Genomic DNA, 21,406 nt, shown 5'->3' with positions numbered 1-21,406 from the left:
AGGCAGCAGGAGGGTTCCATTATCTGAAGTGTAAGGGACAAACGGGTTTCTCTGGTCCACCTTACAGGGGGATGATGTGAAGGGCCAAGTACGGCTTCTGTTAAGATGTATTGACCAAGGGCTTCCCTGGTGGCGCAGTGGTTGAGAATCTGCCTGCCAATGCAGGGGACACGGGTTCGAGCCCTGGTCTGGGAAGATCCCACATGCCACGGAGCAACTAGGCCCGTGAGCCACAACTACTGAGCCTGCGCGTCTGGAGCCTGTGCTCCGCAACAAGAGAGGCCGCGACGGTGAGAGGCCCGCGCACCGCGATGAAGAGTGGCCCCCGCTTGCCACAACTGGAGAAAGCCCTCGCACAGAATCGAAGACCCAACACAGCCAAAAATAAATAAATAAATAAATAAATAAATAAATAAATAAATAAAAAAGATGTATTGGCCAATCAGTCAAACGTAGATAAATTATCAATCACACGAGATCAGACATCTCATGTCATCAATCAAGAAGTGTTGGATGGATGCCAAGCAAGGTAACAAAGTGGATTATGAAACGTGAGCCAGGCGCCTGTACCTTTTCTCACCTCCATGACGTATAGGCCATCGTCAAGAGACTCAATCTCGCCTCCCAAGACCCTTGTTTTTAAGCCACAAACTTGGAAAACAGGAATCATGTTATTACGCCAAAAATGCCCTTCTCTTGTTTACAAATGAACAATATTTGACAAGCTGATTAGAATTTTTAACATATGCCATCTTGTTCCAGTAACATAAGTGACATTTTGACATATGACTATATATGTGTGTATATGCATATAAATACATAAATATGAATTCTTCCAAAGGAGAAAAGACAATAAAAGTCAACTGTTGTCTAGTATGTTAATTATTTATTTGCAAAATGTAATAGAAAATGAGATCATTGAATACATTTTTGTAAATGTAATTCTTTAATGTAAAGGCTTTATTGAAAGAAATATTAAATAAATTACCCTAAGCTATTTTATCTGCATTCTAAAGAATATTTAAATTTTACATCTCATTTTTATTTTTCATTTATGAAAATTACACCCATCACATATTAGTTAGTATCTACCTGTATCTACTGAGCCCCATTCTAGGTAAGAAATCCAGAAGTTGTCCCTATTCTTATTGGGGTTTTTATTCTAGAGAAAATGTTAGGTAGTATTTTACCTGTATTTTATTGTTTGATTGCTTCCACTATTTTTTATTTCTCTCCCACATTTCTGTGTTTTTTTCTTCACCGTCTTGTCCTTTGTTTCAGAGCAGCTTCTGGCATACAGTAGGTACTCAAAATAAACAGGTTCTGCGCAGCAGAAAAGGAGGGGGCCTGTCACTGAGGATGCAGTCGGTGTTCTGTAGGGAAAGTGGAGCTTGGGTCTAACCTGGTCCAAAGAACGCGAATGTCTCCTGGCTTAGACGTGCAACTAAATGTAATAGAGATAATGATTTCCCTTTTGGAAGACCGTGTAGAAAAAAAGGTTTTAATTCAGAAACTCCTGTTTGAATCCCAAATCTGCCACTAAATAGCTTATTATTAAATCCCTCAACCAACGCCTTACCTTTCCCATTTATGGAAGTTCTCTGTTCAAAGGTAAAAAATAATTGCTAAAGTACCACCTCTCCAAAGCAAATCCTCAATAAAGCATAATTTCCTCAGCCCTAAAAAAGAATGAAATTCTGCCATTTGCTGCTGGGTTGGGGGTACTTCACCAGCTCAGGAAAGCTGACTGTTGGTTTTTAGGACTCTGGGAGCTGGCTGAAGCCATGCTGGTAGCTGGGAATTGTCCTGGGTGTGAGTGTTTACACAATGGTAACTGACACAGGCTAAAGAACAAGGCGATTTTTCTCCCAGAGATCCCCTCACTAAACGTTGACCAGCACAGCACTGCAGACTTGGAGCAAATGCTTAACCTCTCTGAGGTTCAGAAACTACTTCTGAGAAAATGAGGTAATAATTGGGTCGCTGTAAGACTCAGGGGCTGTGTTTCGTGGGTAATATCGTGCAGAGTGAGCGGGAAAACCAGGGAGACAGGCAAGGTTTGCTCAGTTCTGTCTTCCGTGGGGCTGTGTGAGCCCGCCTCGACTCTTTATCCCCCGCAGGGACTTCGCAGGATAACACGCCATAAGGTGCCTTCACATCCCCATGTGCTCACCCTTGAGCTGGTTTTTACTTCCTGAAGCCCTCACGATTCTCAAACACACTTATTCATGAGCTGCTCAATGTACACATCTGACCCCACCCAGTTTTCTTTTGGATGCTCTGTTCAAAATATCCAGGTACCAAAATAAGAGACACTGCAAATCTAGAAAAAAAACTCTTAGCCTTTAATTCCCACTTTTTTAAAGTAGTTAGGTAAGAGGGATAAAATTAGCTTCACATTCGAAATAAAACATAAATTTAAGTCAAAATCCAAAAAGCCAAATGGAGATTATGGGCAAATAACCTAACCCATGTCTGGTTATTTTCTGTCTCTAATTCTAATACTTTTTTTTTATCCAGATGAAAGCAAGAGTACTTGACTAGTTGCCAGGTCCTCTATGAGGCTCATGGATTAGCTGCAGAGGCTGTTCTCCTTGGTCACCCCGGCACTCAGGGACGTGTGACGCGCCCACCGGCTGCTGGAGAACCGGGTGAAGACAGGACATCCCAGCTCTGTGTAGTGCATCTCTCTGGAGTACAGACGACACACCAACAAGGAAGAAAGAACACAGAGAGGCACCACGTGCTGTGAGGAAAGCACAGCCAGGTGAAGCTGGAAAGGTTACCAAGACACTCCCTAGTTTTTCTCTGCGAAGCAAAGCGTTTCCCAAGGACCCAAATAAAGTGAATCAGGTGAGGATGCAGAGGAAGGACCCTGCCTTGAGGCAGTGATGTGTCTGGCAGCAGCAACAAAGCCACGTGGCCCGCGGAGGGGGAGGGGGGTGAGGACATATCATTCTGCTCCTGGTTACGGAAATCCATCGGAGACTTAGAAGTGGGCACAGCTGCCCCGTGGAGAAGCATGCGGGGCGTCCCTGGACCAAGAGTGGCCTCTTGTTCAGAGCAGGATGCAGAGACAGGTGGGGAAAGGGGTGAGAGGGTGAGACTCGTCATATATTTTCAAGGCAGAACCGAGAGGATCTGCACTGGATGTGTTGTGGGTTAAAAGAAAAAAAACAAACAAACATTAAATGCCTTGGTGAGAGAATTGGTCAATGGTGATGCCATTAATCAAGATAGTAAACATTTAGATGGAAATGGATTTGGGGGCTGTGAGGGGAAATCCAGAGCAATGTTTCATGCATATTAAGTCGGGATGCCTATTAGACATATGAATAAAGTTGGGAAGTAGGCAGTTGGTAAATGAGTCTGGAATTCAGAGCAGAAAGGAGGGCTAGCAATATAAATTTTGGAATTATAAGCATATTCTGTTATGTAGGAGGAAAAAAACAGATAGGTTAGAAGAGAAGAGACCTGAGGGCAGAAGCTGGGCGCTTCAGCTGTAGAATTTGAGAAGAAAGGACCCTGAGGAGAGACTGGAGAGGGTGTCAGTGAGAGAGGAAGCACATGAGGAGGGCGTGGGTCCCCAAGGCAGATGAGGGGATTGTTTCAAGGAGGAGAGAGACACCTGAGTACTGAGATTTGGCCAAATCAGATGGCAGATTGTAGGGGAAGAATACATGAGTCGAGCGGCTATAGAGCAAGGAGGTGGCGAGGGAGGTGTGTCAGAGGGTTAGCTCATCTGTAACAGGAGTGTCAGAGGATGGAAAGTACGTTAGGCTACTGAGTGAAGGTCCTTCCTCGGTTCCTCCCTTCTTTTCACCCTTTTGTGGCTCCCAGGAAGGGCCTCTAGAAGAGAATGCTGCGTTACATGACTTTTTCCCCTTGACATTTCATTCTTCCTTCCTGGGAAATGGACATGATCGCTACCACCACAGCAGCCATCCTTTGATCAGGAGGCAATTGCTAAGACTGTGATAACATGCTTAGAGTACAAGAGCAGGTAAACAGAGGGATCCTGGATTCCTGAATCCACTTTCAAGATGGGATGCACGCTTTAGTCTGCCCGTCTCTGGGATTTTCACATCGCTAACCCACTGTTGATCAGATCTCACGTACTGGCCGCCGAACACAATTTATAAAGGATATAACTAGATGTCACTGACAAATCGTTTCCCCATGCCCAGAGATGGGTTATATATGCTTTCCCTGGATTTTGATACCTGTAACTTTTATATTTGAATGGCATTATGAATAGAATATTATTATCTTCCTGTTGCTAATATTATTGCTAATATGTTGCTAATATTATTCTACTCCCCCCAGACCTCCTGCAGTCAGGGTCCTAAACCAGCTCCCCCTGGGATGCTTCAAATCTGCTCTGAGATCTCCCAGTTCTCTGTGCTATGTTGTGTTAGGAGAATATGATGGTTATATTGGACAATTCATGTTATGAATTTCTATGTGTGCCATGCCACAGAAGAGTAAAATCCCTGACACACACACACACACACACAGACGTGCAAAGATCACACAGCCACTCTTTGAGCCCCGTGTACTTCATTCCCTGAGCATAACCAATCCATAAGCCTAATTATCAGACTTTTCTTAAATATCTGATTTGATCCCAGAGGTGAGAGAGCTACATACATGGACATCAGTTGGGATTCGTCCCCTCTCCACCCACCCATTAAAAAAATCAAAATCCAAGAAACTTTAAATTGTACAAAGACAGACATTTGTCAAAAGGAAAAGAAGAAGTAAAAACCAAGCGTTTGCTGTTTAGACTCAGCTGGTGCCCGTTGCTGTATGGAGCATGGTTTGCTTTGTTTATTTTTGACCTTTAGTCTCAATTAGTCATAAATTTCATCAATAGGAAATTGTTTTGGATATTCTCCAGATCACTAGTGTCAGCAACTGAACAAATTATAATTATTGATACTATTGGGGGAAATTCCTGGATCTTTACAATTACCTTGAGGGATACCAACTAAGAAGGAAGAGATTGACCTCAACTAACTCTGGGTTTAGCTGAAGCAACAGGTTCAGTTATTTTCTTTTAGAAAGAATACCGTTCATTCCCTTTGAAGATGAAAGTTACATATCAAGGCCACAAGGATGCATTAGAGCAGGACATAATAGGAGCTCATGAAACTGAACAGGGCCCCGGTGGGGCTCCTGGGCACAAAAGCTTTTCTGTTTCCCCCATTTCTTGATTACAGGAAATAGGCTTCATTCAGCCTCCAAGACCTTCCCTGAGCTCCAATGGGCAGGTCCAAACAGTTGCTAATTAGGGAAGGGAGAGGATGTAGCGATCAGGGAGGAGCAGTCAGGAAACAATAGCGCAGCCTCGGGGAGGGTCCGGGTACCCCCTCAAGGGATACACAGAACAATATCTTCAAGCTGTTTTGCAGCTACTGAAACCACCCCCCGCCAGGCAGGAGGAGTTAACTGTCTGCTGCCCACAAGCATGTAGACCCCAGACCAGCTGGAACCGGAAGGTTGATGATGCCGACTCCCACTTTGAGGGCATGAGCCCGCTGTGACCCCCTTTGCCTGGCAAAGCAATAAAGCTATTCTTTTCTACTTCACCCAAAACTCTGTCTCCGAGATTTAATTCGGTGTCCCGGTACAGAGGCCAGATTCGGCTTCACTCACAAAGCAGGTTTAGAATCCACATGTTGGTCACTCAGCAGACGCACAAGCAGTGTAGTCCGTCTGAAAGTAGCTTGTGTTCTTAAACATTGTTATAGACTATTGTCATGCATTTGCTTCCTATACAATTGCACTGTGCATACAGAGGCGGGGGATGCATTTCAGTGTTAGTTACAATTATTAATAAACTATTTGGCTATTAAATAGACATGCTCTGTGGCTTTTCAAGTGTGCATACAAGGGCCGTCTGTTAAAACTGCAGGTAGAAAGGAAAGCAGGCTTTTAAAAATGGGCCAGATCATTCCCTTTACAAGGAGGTAGAAAATTGGGAGAGAGCTCCTGACCCATTACCCTCTGTATCCCATAGTGACGGTGTCCATCAGCACCCACAGACCAGTGGTGCCCTGGGTACCAAAGGTCCGCAGCAGCACCCATGATATTTTTCACCACGTTAACTGTTGAGTTGATGCGTTAGGACAGCTCTCTGCAAAACACACGAGGGCTCCAAACAGCTCTGCTGAAGGCCTTGGGTAGGCAGGTGCCTCCAGCCAGGAGTGGACAGTATTCCAGGGAAAGAAGGAAGGAGAGGGCAGGGAAACCAGTGACCAGTGGAGACACAGAGCATCCCCTGCCCACCTGCTGCTGCGGTTTGCTCTCCTTCACCGGAGTGCTCTTAATCCTTAGCATATGGTCTTTGTGTTGATAGGCATGAAATTACATCAAGGTCATTTCTAATAACTGTCAATAGCTTGAGAGCAGCAGTCAGTTTTACTGACACCTACGCTGAAGAGCTCGGGGACCACCGGTCCCCTGGGAAACAGATTATTATTGATATTAGTAAATTAGTATCGATAGGCATTTGATGAGTACAGCACATCTACAATGTACCAACGTCCTCATCCAGAAAGAGTCGAGCCTGAGGTTCAGACAACGTTTGATGTCCGCGCGTCTGTTCTTTACCATGTCTTTCATTTTTCTTAAGAGGAAGCAGGAGAAACAAGGCTGCTTTACATAGATATCGCTAATTATTCCACTCGAAACTCCCTAAAGTCCTGCTAAGTGGCCTGCACTTTAAATTTTGCTATTTTCTTCTGTTAGGAGAAGGAAGAGTCTTTCCTCTATCCTTCATATTCCGTCGACCTCTGAAATTTTGTACGTTGCAGAGGATGTTTGGATGGAAATGTATGTTTTCTTTTATGAGTCTCTTTTACTAGAAGGATGGACCTTGAATAGTTGAGAGGTTTTCTAAAGAGGCTGGGGGCCAGCCTCGCCCGAGGGGTGCGCTGGACTTCCCAGAATCCTGCACAGACCAGGCAGGGCGTCCACATCTCAGCCCACCGACGGAACGGGTAGCTTTTCAGAGCGGACCAGACCCAAATTTCAGTGGCACGTGTCAGAAGCAGAAAAGGCAGGTAGTCAGAGGAACATGGGCCGAGCTCGTGAGAGCAACAGCCCTGGAGAAACCCCAAACCAATAAGACCCTGCCGACTTCTCAGACAGGCGAGGGTGAAGATGCAGAAAAGAAAACCATTGTGTGGGAATCAAATTAGATGTTCAGGAAAAATAGAGGAATAGCAGAAATGACATAAAAGTCATTTAAGATTCCACTTATAGGAGATGTCCAGAACATGCAAATCCTTAGAGACAGAAAGTAGATTAAACGCTTAAGAGTGGGCTGGGCCTGGGTGGAGGGGGGATGCGGAGCACCTGCCAAGGGGGCGGGATTTATTTTAGGGGATGATGAAAATGTTTTGGAATTAGATTATGGTGATGGTTGTGCATATACTAAAAACATTGAATTGTACACTTTAAATGGGTGAATTCTATGGTGTGTGAATTGTATCTCAATTTAAAAAAAAACTATGAGAAAAATATAAACCTGGGAACGTCTCTGTAGTAACAAAAGTGAAAATGATGACTTGAGAGTGAGGAACAAAGCTATTTATTTCAGTGTCAATGTACAGATTTAGTAAGTCAGGGAATTAGCGTGCTTGCCATTATGTCTTGTATTTCTAATTTTGTAAATTCAGAGCAAGATAAGATAAGGAGGGTAGAAAAATGCTTGTGCCACAGGCCACTATCACAGCGAGCGGCTAACGGACCGAGGTGCTGTCCCTGCAAGTGGTGGGCACGGCAGTGGTACCCGCGCTCGGGAGTGGTACCCGCGCTCGGGGGTGGTACCCGCGCTCGGGGGTGGTACCCGCGCTCGGCAGTGGTACCCGCGCTCAGCAGTGGGGCTGTATTGGCAGCATGACTGGGCGGGCTGCACCGGGTACTTTAATCAGCTGTGAACTGGGCTATGGCGCCAACAATGGCATTTTGAGTTCTGAAACTTGTATTTCAGCCAATCCCCTCATAGGGACACCTCAACTGGCCGCACATGTTACTTCTGTGTCCCCACTGCCTATTGGCTTAGGTTTCATTTTCTTTGTAGCATCTTCTTTGCCTTGTACACCTCACTGCCAGATTCCTCACCACCCCACTCTCTAGTCCTGATGAATCCACCTGTAAACTCAGTGGTCTAAGAGGTTTAATGTGGGTTATTTGGAAACGCCTCTTAGTCAATATTTCTTTCTCTGGAAAATGTATAAAAAATAAAATTCTACTCGTGAGGCGCTTGCTTCACCCAGGTGTCTGCATTTGCCCCTGGTCTCAGGAAGAGACCACATAACATTCCCAGATAGAATTGAAGCTTAGGGAACAGGGTCGAAGGCTTTCATTTGCAAATGAGGTCACAGAGACTCAAAGACCAGGACAAGTGACTACCTTGTAGAAGACAATCTGCAAATGAGATATTTTAAGATAGAGGAGGAAGAGCACAAGAGAGCTCAGGTTAACAGGAGTGAAGGTCATGCCTGGGGTGGAGGTGGATGTGTGGTCCACTAGCAACACAGCCTTAGACGGCCAAACGCTTGGTGCCCAAACTCACAACTGTGAAGTGTGACTTCACTGCAGAGGGAAGCTCAGGACGAGAAACACCTGTGCCAAAATGCAAGGTTTAAGTCAAAGTTCTACAGATTTGTACACAAGCATTGTATAAACAGAGCACGTATGCAACTGTGTGCCTGTGAACTTGCACCAACAACTAAATCTGAATTTTCCAAATCCTTATAAACATGTTAATCAGGAAACAGAGTCCCACCTTTCACCACAAGGTAAGGATGCTTACCAACAGCAAGACTTTCAGCATTGCTTCTTATAGATGAGACTTAACATCCCAGGGAAGGAAGACAGTCATCCCGAAGGTTGTTACTGGTTCTTATGTCCTAAACTCTCTGGAAAAGGATTTGGAGACTCACACCTTCAAATATCTCTACTTAATGAAGATAATTCTCATATTTCTTGAAAATTTTCACTAGCAGAATTTAATTACAATTATACTACAAACTGAGGGAGAAACTGTGCTTAAACGATTACAAATTAACATCCCCACGTGGTTGATGCCTTAAGATAGATATTAGTCGTATTTTATATGTATCCTAACACTTTAGCACCATCATAGTTTCCTGTTATAACAAAGAGTAAAAAAGGAAGTGGTAAAAGTAAAGAAAAAAACCACTGGTGACTAAATATCTAATACCAGTTCTCTTACGTGGGTTCAGTTGTATGACTACGAAAACAATTTGTTCTGCCGTAGAATTTAGCATGTTCCTCGTTAAAAAGAGAGTATCTTGAATAATAAATTTCAAATTATTTCCTCATACATGTCCATATGCGTAATAAATGGGCATTTGAGTTCCTATCTAATTATCTAGATTGGTGCAGAATTTTTTTTTTAAAAAATGCCAGTTTTAATTGCAAAAGTGCTGCCGGCTTCAGATTTTAATTGCAATTCACAAATGGTTGGATTGGCAATGCTCCATGACAAAGAAAAACATCATTTTAAAGCAGAAGTACCGCCTCGCTGCAGATTTCCATTTCATCTTACAAGATACTGGGTCATTGCGAGGAGTAAATGGCTGGTGTGAACCTCCGAGGTGTGGGTCGGGTCGGAGAGGCCTTGAAGCATTTGCCTCGCCGAGGCCACCGTGACTGTGGTCTCCTTCTCATCCCGAAGATCAAGATCAGAGAAATCCTGAAAGCCTCGCGAACGTTCTCACACCCTCAGCTGTGGCTGGAGTAAAGCTGAGCTCATCCGTGGAGTCTGTCCTGTCTCTGCATCAGGAGCTCCACAAATGGGTGGAAGGGGCTCCTTTGTAAGCTTTGGGGTAAAGGCGATACTTCCCCCTCAGATGTCACAGTTCACTCTGTTCTCAGCCCACACAAGGGTCCTCGGGGCAAGCTTTCACTTCGGTCCTGCAGGATGCTGAGTGCACACAGGTGAAAGGCGCTTTAGTTTTACTGGGTCTTTTGACAGGTGAAGATGCTGAGGGGCGGTGCTGTCATGGTAACAGCACCAGAGCCATCCAGGTACCCCCATTGGTCAGAGACAAGTGATGGGAGACTGCTTTTCCCCTTTGTCACCCAACGAGGACTCTGGACCTGGGCCTCCAGCCTCTGAAGGTGGAGGGATCCGCATCCCCCACCCCCGGACTCCTGGCTCTCCCCTGTGTCTCACTGTGGAGGGCAGCCTACCCTCAGGGCAGCCATCTGCCCACACACTGCGCCGCGCCAGCCCTAGGAGGGGAGTTGCCTTCCGTCCAAGTCTGGGGCTGTACATGTGGCATGGGCACTGCTGTGCTGGGATAATCACTGGTGGAACCCAAAGGGTGTTCTGCCTACTGACGCCCCAAAGTCACGTAAGTGAATCGAAAGGGCAACATAGTCTGTGATTCGAAGGCATTGCAAATGGACTTAAACTGTTATCCTTGGAGCTCTAAAAAATAGAGTTCAAAAAGAGCTGGGTTAGGGCTTCCTTGGTGGCGCAGTGGTTAAGAACCTGCCTGCCAATGCAGGAGACACGGGTTCGAGCCCTGGTCCGGGAAGATCCCACACGCCGCAGAGCAACTAAGCCCGTGCGCCACAACTACTGAGCCTGCGCTCTAGAGCCCGCGAGCCACAGCTACTGAGCCCGCATGCTGCAACTACCGAAATCCGCGTGCCTAGAGCCCATGCTCCGCAACAAGAGAAGCCACCATGATGAGAAGCCCGCGCACCGCAACGAAGAGTAGCTCCCACTCACCGCAACTAGAGAAAGCCCGCACGCAGCAACGAAGACCCAATGCAGCCAAAAATAAATAAATAAATAAATTTATTTTAAAAAAAAAAAAGCTGGGTTAATTTTTTAAGACTTTACTTTTTATAGCAGCTGTAGGTTCACATCAAAATTGAGAGGAAGTTACAGAGATTTCCCGTGTACCTCCTGCCCCCGCATAGTCACTGTCAACATTCCCCCCAGATGGGACATTTGTTACAATTGATGGACCTACGTTTACAAGTCATGTCACCCAAAGTCCAGAGTTTGTATTAAGATTCACTCTTGGTGCTGTACATTCTATGGATTTGGACAAGTGCACACAAATGTATCCATCTTTATAGTATCATACAGTATTTGCACTGCCCTAAAATCCTTTGTGTTCTGTCTACTTATCTCTCCCCCAACTCCTCACCCTGGGCAACAACTGATCTTTTCACTCTTTCCATCTCTTTGCCTTAGATTAATTTTTAAATCTCTACTTTTAGGGTTGTGTAAAACATTTTTCACTACACATATCATTTTTATTTTTACTATTTGGTAAAAGTAAATTATAAATAAAATGATATATATTGCATCACACAAAGTCATATATATTCACCTTATTTTTATAGAAATATATATTATGTATTATATATTACATAAATATGTATATTATATATATTTACATATTATATATGCACATTATTTATATATATTTTGTATATACACAAAAACGCACATGTATCTCATCAGTACAAACCACTACGCAGTTAAAATAATTATACAGATGTAAAAACAAATTTTTATGAAGTTAGGAAATTCATGGGACATTAAAAAAATAATAAAACTTTAATGATCTCTAAATGAGGCAGAAGGTCAAGGGTAACTTCCTTAGTGTGCTATTACCAACCTCTGTTTCTATTTTAAATAAGTGGAAGTGTTTCATAACTCAGAAAAATGATTCTGTCATTCCCAGAGCATCCTACATCTGCAAACACAGAACTATGTATAGAGACAAATGTGGGTAAACATAAATTCTAAGCCCAGCCTCTCGAAGGCTCTGGTGTCCTCACGTCCCTAATACATCTCTGCACCAATGAAGTGCTGTCACCATCCATTACGCATGACAGTAATGTTACATTCAAAGTGTATTTTTCTTACATTCATCTCACGGCACTATCAAAACAGAGTTAACAGTTAAATGGTTGAGATTTTGTGCATATAAAATAAGACCAAACTGCATCTCCCATCTATTTTGGCAAATATTTATTAAGTGTATCTGGGAGGCACTGGTCTTGCCCTGGAGTTTTACAGCCAGAAGCACCGCACAGAGTTCAGCTGAGAACAGAGAATCCGTGGGTCTGGGGCCCGGCCCGGGGCTGCTCCCAGGCAGTGGGGCTGTCTCAGAAAGCAGAGTTCACGCTCGACTGCTTTATCCACGTCAAACATTTCAAGGGGGCTGAGTGCCTGAAGTGAAAACAATTCTATCAGATAATCTGAAATCCTAAAATTCCATAATGCAATGCTGACAGCGCTCGGGATGTGGCATCTTTCAAGACAGCAGGAACCATGGAGTTTGCAGCACCAGGACCCACCCAGAAGCTCCCTGTGGCCTCTGAAGGAATGCCCAGGGCAGCTAAGATGACTCAATACATGTCTAGCCTTGCTGCCCAGCATGGACCGAACTCTGGGGAAAACTGCCCGTTGCGTCCCGCAAGTGCACCGTGGACAGCAAAGAAGAGAGGAGAAGACACGTAAATCGTGGCGAGAAAGCCACAGCCAGGAAATGTGAGAGTGATTTACTTGAAACACAGGAAGGAGAATAAAATGCATGCTAAAAGCTTCCCATCGGGGAGAAAAAAAGGGAATTTGTAGCCAGAAATAAGGTAAGACACAGTTAGCAAAAGTGCCCAAGGTACAATCATTTCTGCTTAGGAGAGAAGCTGGATTTAATAAATGTGTGTGTGTGTGTGGTGTGTGTGTGTGTGTGCGTTCGTGTGCCTGTGTGCTTTCACACGTGTGAGACCCTCTGGGAGAGTTTACAACCTGCAGACCACTTGCACACACACACATACCTGTGCAAGGAGGACTCCCGGCTGCTGAAACAGAACTTGGGATCCAACGCAGGTTTTGTCACCTCCCTGGTGTGAGCTCGTGCAACCTGGGTCCACGGGGCCCCCTGAGAGCGTGGGGCCTGCAGGGCTGTCCTCGGAGCAGGCGCTCCCTGAAGGGACAGCTGGGCTCTCCCACAGAGGCCACACACGCAGGGGAGGTGTGCCAGGGCTTGAGGGTGACAGGTGGGTGCCGGGCAGCAGGGGCCAGAGGGGACAGCAACGTGCTCGAGGTGGAGACAGCAGGGTCCGTTGGGCCCTGACAAGGGACAAGATGCAGCTCACAGGGGTTGGAGGCAAGAAGGGTGTGGCCACACCCACTGCCCAGAGGCCGAGGGGACCATCCAGGAGGATGGAACAGGCAGGGTCACAGGGCCGGGGCAGGACGGGAGTGGACGCATCCGTCGGGGCCTCCATCACGTTCTTGCCACCAGCCAAGGGTGAGGAGGGGGCCCGGGGGGTTTTCCTCCCCAACAGAGAACCGTCTCCACACGGCGTTGCTGGCAGGGCAGAGTGAGCTGGTGATCAGGTCTAACACCAGCCACTTTCTAGCTGCGCGATGTGACAACGCACTTGATCCTCCGGATGGTACAAAAGGGAGCAAAACAGTGACTTGTAGGTCCCTCTTGGGGTGGATGGGGGTCAGGTGATGCTCGGAGGGGTGGCCCAGAGTCGAGCTTCAGCCCCACGTACCGCGACCGTCACAGGTCGAAAGAGACCTGGGGCAGAGGTGACCCTGGGCCACAGCGTGTTCTGATAGACACTGATCATAATTCATCTTTCCAGGAGGTGATGTCACCACACTTGCAGAGATGCTGAGGAACACGTCATCCTTATGTAAATGTAAACCCACTGGCCCCTTGAGACCAGAGCATGGCCACTTCTGCCACTTCTGCCACCATCCCACGACTGTGTAGGGTTTAATGAGTTTACACATTTCACTGCATGTATTTCTTGCTCTCCAGGAACTTTCAACCTGCAAGAGTCTCTCCCTCAGTTTCCCGAAATGACACTAAAATGTCCAGCCAACTCTAACCATCCCATGGTAGTAATTTGCTGGTGGTCATAGGTTACAAGCCACTTTACAAGTGCTAATTGTTATTTCAGTAAATTATTTTTACATTTTTTCTCAAAAGAGTGAAATAAACCAGCATAAGCAGGAAAACATAAAGCGCAAGAATTATTTTATGGGCCCCTGGCTGAGATTTCTGAACTTGAACATTATACGCGGGGAAACATTAGATGCAATAATAATGTAATGATGCTTCATTGTATAATTATTATCTTTCTTATCGTCACTTCTCCTTTCAGATGAGGGCTGGAGGAATTAACCCTCTCTATTCTGTCCCCAGGAGAGCTGTCTACACCCTACATACTCTTTAAATCCATCCATAGACATCCAGATTTTACAGAGCCTAAGAGAGAGAATCTTACAGATGTTAGAATCACTTCTAAACTTTACTGTTGTTTCTTGGTATCTCAAAATATCAGGAATTAAAAGAATGGCATGAAGGCATTAAATTAAAACAGATACAGGTTAATGCAATTAGTGAGTATGTATTCAGACACAGATGCCTTTACAATGGAATGGAATAAATTCATTGTACGTGATTCTTGGGCTATTTCTCCTTTCGACAGCACTTGAAATCAGCCACGCTGCCCAGGAGCAGCTCGGAAGCGGGCATGCTGGTCCAAGAGGCCGAGCCAAGAAATGCAGAAAATGGCTTCACTGGAAAATCTTCTGGAGCAGCGTGACAGTGACAGCCAGGAGAGAAGGCAAGCGCCATATACGCTCTGTTCTAACAAACAGGGATGCAGAGATACGGGTGATGTAGGAGTTGCGGAAAGATGTGCATATCTGCAGCAGGAATTCTCAGACTGAAAGCAAAATTGGCAGGCTTAGCAAATGAGGGCCATTGTCTTTAAATATGAGATGAAGTCTGTTTGAATTCGGGGAGGAAAGAATGCCAGTCTTTGAGAACTGTTCAATGTGGAGAACAGCAGCACCAACGAGACATCTGGGAGGGCAGAGAATCTCACTGTGCATGGCTTGCGTGATATCGGGGGATGCCAGCAACCCCTGGAAATTCCTGATGCCTAGCGGTGCGCCTGGAAAACGATAGCTGGCAGGTGTGTGTGTGTGTGTGTATAAGATACTTTAATTGCATGTGCTTTAATAGCTTACATAGATAACGTTTTTGTGTCACTTAAAATTTAGCGTTACTGCACCACATATATATATATATATAAAAGATATGATATAACTTTTATGTATTATATATTACCTATATACACATACATTTGGTAAATTTCATATATGTATGATACACACATGTAAGTATGTGTGTGTGTGCGTGTGAGGGTGTGTGTGTGTGTAATACTGTAATTCTATGGGCTTTAATAACTGACATGGATAACATTTTTGTATCAATTAAAATTTAGCATTACTGGACCACATACATATATATATATATATATAAAAAAGATATAACTTTTATGTATTATATATTACCTATATACACATACATCTGGTAAACTTCCTGTGTGCATGATACACACATATAAGTGTGAGTGTGTGTGTGTCATATGTGCGTGGAATTTGCCAGATTTAACCCACACGAGCTATTTTTCCTCCTGCTTGCAGACAATCTACATCAATACCTGAGCCGAGGTTGAGAAAGACGTCATAAGTTACGCGTGTGTTACGCCTGCCTCCCCTTAGCGACATCGCTGAAGACGGCAGTGTGGGACAGACAGGAACCCACGTGCTGTGGCCAATAGACGCCATCGGCTAGCTGGTGGCATTACAAACAATTCAGGTTTTAAATATGCACTGATGACAGCACGACCACAGAGCAAGAGGAACCCAGATTCTCCTGTTCATCAGGCTTTGTCCCCCATGTACACGGCGTGCTTCTGTGTGACTAGAAGAGCAATTACGTTTTTAATACGCTTATATTCCACTCGCCGTCTCCCCATCGTTCCAGGATAATGAGTCCTTAGCAAAAGGAGAAAGATAATGTTCAGCAGTGAGATTATTGTTCGGTGTAAATTATCACTGCGTCTGCAGAGGGTAAGTACCTGACAGTCTGGGAAGCCCGGATGTCAGCAGCTCTGCTGAGGGCCTTCTTGCCCCACGACCGAGAGGAGACACCCCGTCCCTCCCCGCGACCAGCCTTATCCTCTGCTCTTCTGTTCTTCCCGAGGGTAAAGTCCGGACTCTCACACCAGCTGTAGGTACGAAGGGGACAGTAGATGACACCAAAAACGTCTGGTACCAGCATAGACGACAGCCCCGATGCCAGGACTATCGGGCTAGTGCAGATTCCGTGGTAAATGCAGCCGATTACGGAGCTCAGCATGCCTACTTGTTATGTGCGTTCCGTTGACACTCATGATTTCACAGACTGCCTGACTGATATCCACGGGCCACTCCCGGCAGGTGGAGGTAGGGAGGGCCGAGGTTGGAAGGAGGGGAGGGTATGCCGGGGTGCACGCTGACCCCAGAGGCGCTAACACGTGGACGACCGCCACCTCCTAGCAGGCAGCTCACGCCTCAGTCCTGCAACGGGACCTTTGGGAGAACCATGCTCGTTGAGGGGAAATGTCAGCAAAGGTTAAACAATCGCTCTTCAAAACCATCTGGGTCCTCGTTTTCACCAGATGCCAAACCTCAGAAGATAACCCAGGCCTAGACCCTAGGCAGCCGCAGGGAACGAGAGAGGCAATCTCATAGGGGGAGCATGTCTTTAATCCCACATGCAGCTCCAGACCGTTGTCCGGACGGTGTTTCCATGGAGCGAAGACTTACAACCACCTATAAATATACAGCAAGGCTGCCATATACCTTGACTGATAATTGGTGCGTGTTACATAAACCAGTGTGGGTATTTTCCATTGCAAGAACAAGGACAAGCCTTTAAGTCCAAGAAAAATTGTATTTGCAGTAGCCCTAAATACCCATCATTTAAACCTCAGTAGGAATCTATTTGGTTGTAGTGATAACAAGTGTTCCAAAGTTTAGGAAAGCAGTACCCAGAACATCCCAGAACAAAGGTTTGGATTAGAACATTCTTTGAAAAGATGAACTATGAAGGAAGAATTGTGTTATTTTATATTTTAGCTAAGCTATTCGGAAGAGAGACTTACCCAGACATGAGCAACACACTGGGCACAGGTGCGTGTGTGTGTGTGTGTGCACACAGAGTTGTGTTTACATTTTGCCTTACACAGTGCAAAACCAAGGGGGGGTTACGTTTGTTTGGGGAACTTTGGGTGTGGAATACTCATAACGTGAAGGATGGAGGCCAGGGGCGCCTTCACGTGATCAGTGTTTGAGCTCATGATTATTCTACATTCATTTCTCATGGCTGTAGAAAATAAGACCCATAAAGCTCTCTTATATTTTAAATAAATAATTGAAGATAACACATATATTATACAATTTATGTTTTTGAGGAGAATGATGGTACAAATGATGCAACTGCTCAGATCAAAAACTCCAGGAAGACCAGTTAGTCAGGTGGCCATTTGATGAATGGTTTTCATGTATCAGAAGCATTTTGTGGACCTTGCTCCACAGCTTGAAGCATGAAAAGTTAAAAATTTAAGACTCTCTTAATTATCATACTAAGTGAATTAAGTCAGAAAGAGAAAGACAAATACCATATGATATCACTTACATGTGGAATCTAAAACACGACACAAATGAACACATCTACGAAACAGAAACAGACTCACAAACATAGAGAACAGACTTGTGGTTGCCAATGGGAATGGGGGTGGGGTAAGGATGGAGTGGGAGTGTGGGATTAGCAGATGCAAACGAGTATATATAGGATGGATAAAGCACAAGGTCCTCCTGTACAGCACAGGGAACTGTATTGAATATCCTGAGATAAACCATAATAGAAAAGAATACGAAAAAGAATGTATATATATGTATAACTGAATCACTTTGCTGTACAGCAGAAACTCACACAACATTGTAAATCAATTATATTTCAATATAATAAATTAAAAATTAAAAATAAAAGATTCTCTTAATAATACATTGTTTTAGATTCTTGAGTCAGCTTCATGGTAAACTGCAACTGCATATTTTGCATGAAGTATAACTGTATACAGTATTATAGTTTCTATTTTATTAAGTACTGGTATGTACAAGACAGTACTTCATTTACTTTATTACGCTATGCAAGCAGCGATGAAGTGGCTGAATTTCTCAGTGATATTAACATGTGTCAAGAAATGTGCTCACTGCTTATTTTTCACACAATTATGAGCACAGAATATTTGGAACCTAAGCAGGTATTGATAAAATTTTAGTTTTATAGTTTTCTTATAGTTTAAAAGAAAACTATAGATAGCTTTCTTTTAAAAGCTATCAAAGAATACATATTTAATACTGTGAAACACTGAGAGTCCTTTTGGTTAGAAAATTTCCAAGATAATATTGGAGTAAAAACATACTTAGTACATCTTTACTAAGTGTAATATACAAACACTTCAAACAGTTTTTAAAATCAATCTTCTAATTATTTCTATTTGCTACCAATAAAATATTGGTACATTTCTTTAAATTATATATACTTATATAAACATGTATTCTACACAAACATAAATATGTATATATATATGTGTGTGTATTTAAAAACCATTTGTCTAATCCTCTTCTTCAGGAGAAAAAAAATAGTAAAAATATAGTACAAGTTTCTCAAATTATTTTAAGTAAATTTAAAACATCTAAACAGTTACTTTTCAGAAATAAATTAAGAGAATAAGCAATCAAAATCTCCCCATCAAAATCTAGGGAGTTCCCTGGTGGCCCAGTAGTTAGGACTCAGCTTTCACTGCCATGGCCCAGGGTTCAATCCCTGGTCAGGGAATTAAGATCCTGCAAGCCATGTGGCCAAAAAAAAAAAAATTTTTTTTTAAATCTAAAGACAAATCTCCCCTCCTGCCCCCAAATAAAAGCCATTCAGAGGGACACGTGGTGTCACAGGAGCAGAAACTGCAACTTCTGTGTGAAAACAGCAAGACTGTTCTTGAACGAGACACCAGTATTATTTGAAACAGTTACCCTCAAAAGGAATTGCATGTTAATTCACTGTAAGTGGCTAAAATACAGGCTTCTATCATTTGAAATCTGGAACCAAAAACAAAATCCGGTGGCTTCTCGTGCTACTCCTGGGCGTGAAGTGTATTTGAGGAGAGCAGAGACCCTCCTGAACGTCTTGGGGGAGCACCCAAACCTGAAAACCCCCTTTGACTCTGGCCCAGCCCCAGGGACAGCCAGCTCGGGGCAGCGTTTCCGCCCTGCATCCTGGGGGATGCACTGCCATCTAGCGGCCCTGGGCGGCTCCACCCAGCCCGGCAGCCTCGGGAGTTCTGCACAGGCTTCTGAAATTCCTGACCCCCAGGTTCTCTGTGGGCCTTTGGGGCCTTGCTCCGCAGGAAGAGCCACGTCCAATCAGTGCCTGCGGGTTTGGACGGGAATGTCTCTGTGATCAGGCCCCAGCCTGTGTGACACGATCTTACGGCACAGCTGCATCGCTTGGCACTCAGGCAGAAAGAATGCACCTTCCCAGCGGTCAGACCTCAGCTGCTGAAATGACAGAAAGAAAGGAAACACAAGGGTGGTCTCCTGGTGTAGAGATGCAGCCCTTCTCTGCCTCTCAGGGGTGATGGGGCCCACCAAGCACTAGCCAAATGCTTTTTGGGTCTGGAAATGGCACAAGGAAGAGACAGTCTGGGTGTTTGAAGTCACGATATTGAAAAAAAAAAAAAATGAAGATGGAATTAGCCATGCAGAGATTTTGCTACTGGAAAACAGTCATCCACAGTGCCTGGCACCTATAAAAAATGTTTTGGAAAACAAAATAACAGGTGATAAATGTTCCTGATTTAAACATTTGTTTCTACGGGTTTAAGTTTCCTTTATGTTTGGACTACATGGAGGAAACCCTTTTTTGTCCGTATAGATTAACAAGTAATATTTTCTGGGTTTTCCCCAGAAGTTTAAAATACTTGGTCACAGCAATGTTGATACCCATTTACCAAAGCACTAAAAATATCCAAACTAGTGTAAAACTTTGTACATTGCAAATGGTAGAAAGAAAAAAAATATATGTATATATCAGAACTGATTTTTCCAATTTCAAACCCATGAAGATATTTTAGGGTCATCTAAGACTGATGAAGGGATTTCAAACAGAATAGTACTTTTCTTAACACTTAAAAAAATTCTCGAATCTTTAACAGAGCTAAAGCATTAACATTAGGTAGGTATATTGCTATTCAGAAATATTTCTATAAATGTAGAAAGACGGCAAAGAAATCACAAGCCACCTACTCTGTAATGATTATTTTAAATATCCTTTAAAATATAGCTTATTCTTTTTTCTATTTCTTTTTTATTTATTTATTTATTGTTTGGCTGCTCCACGGGGCATGCAGGATCTTAGTTTCCCAACCAGGGATCGAACCTGTGCCCCTTGCAGTGAAAGTGCGGAGTCCTAACCACTGGAACAATAGGGAATTCCCTCATTTTTATTTGTTTATTTATTTTTCTTTTTTCTTTATGCTGGACTACATCAAGTCTGAGGGAAAATGGAACTAGTTTTCAAACAGGTACCAATAAATTTTTACTTGTAACAATAGTTTTTTTGTAATGGTAACAGAGAAGACTCATTACCTGTCTCACTAATTGTATAGTAACAGTTCTATCAACGACTTTTTGGAATCCAGAAGCCTAATACTCTTTTCCAAAGCTGTCACTGGTATCTTAGTTGCTTCCCATCAAAAATACTGTGGGTGTTTACTAGTTGAAGAACTTCTTATGTGTATACGATTAGTAGGGGATGATGTGTTTATACACAATTTGTGTATCTTTTCTTCCTTTCCTAAAAAATTATTTTCACAAGTAAGCCACCAACCTCATTTTTTAAAACAAAGGCACCTGCCTTTCTACTGATGTCAGCTACCAGGAATCCCTGGGTTCTGGGGTTGGTCAAGTCCAATTCCAGGAACACACTCTCTCTGGTTTACTTTCTCTTCTGACAGGCTTGAAGGCAGGCGGACAGTTCATTACAGATGATGAAGTAAATGCAAATTAGGGAAAACATTACCTCCACAGAGATACCCACATGTCCCCTACCTTCCTACATGTGACTTCTTATACATTTAAACATGTGTAGCAATGTGCCTTGTACACATTTAAAACAATAATTTGTCTTTTCTCAGGAAAGTTGGAAATGCATTTTTTGTATTGTTATCATTGAAATTTCAAATACATGTATGCCTAGGAAAGGCATCAAGTAGATGTATGCTTCGTAAACTGTTTTGTATCTCAGTACTAAAATCACGAAGTACTCCTTTTCATTTGTGTACTCTTCTTTTCCCAACATTTTCATATGTTCTTGTCACTTCTTCTCTTTAAAAGACAAATACGACCATTCGCATTTTGAAATTATTAAGTAAATCTTGTTCAGTTTTAGATTTTCATGAAAACTGAATCCAAGGT

This window comes from Balaenoptera musculus, chromosome 14 (genome assembly GCF_009873245.2).
Source record: "Balaenoptera musculus isolate JJ_BM4_2016_0621 chromosome 14, mBalMus1.pri.v3, whole genome shotgun sequence".
Taxonomy (NCBI): domain Eukaryota; kingdom Metazoa; phylum Chordata; class Mammalia; order Artiodactyla; family Balaenopteridae; genus Balaenoptera; species Balaenoptera musculus.
Note: the sequence above shows the minus strand (reverse complement) of the source record.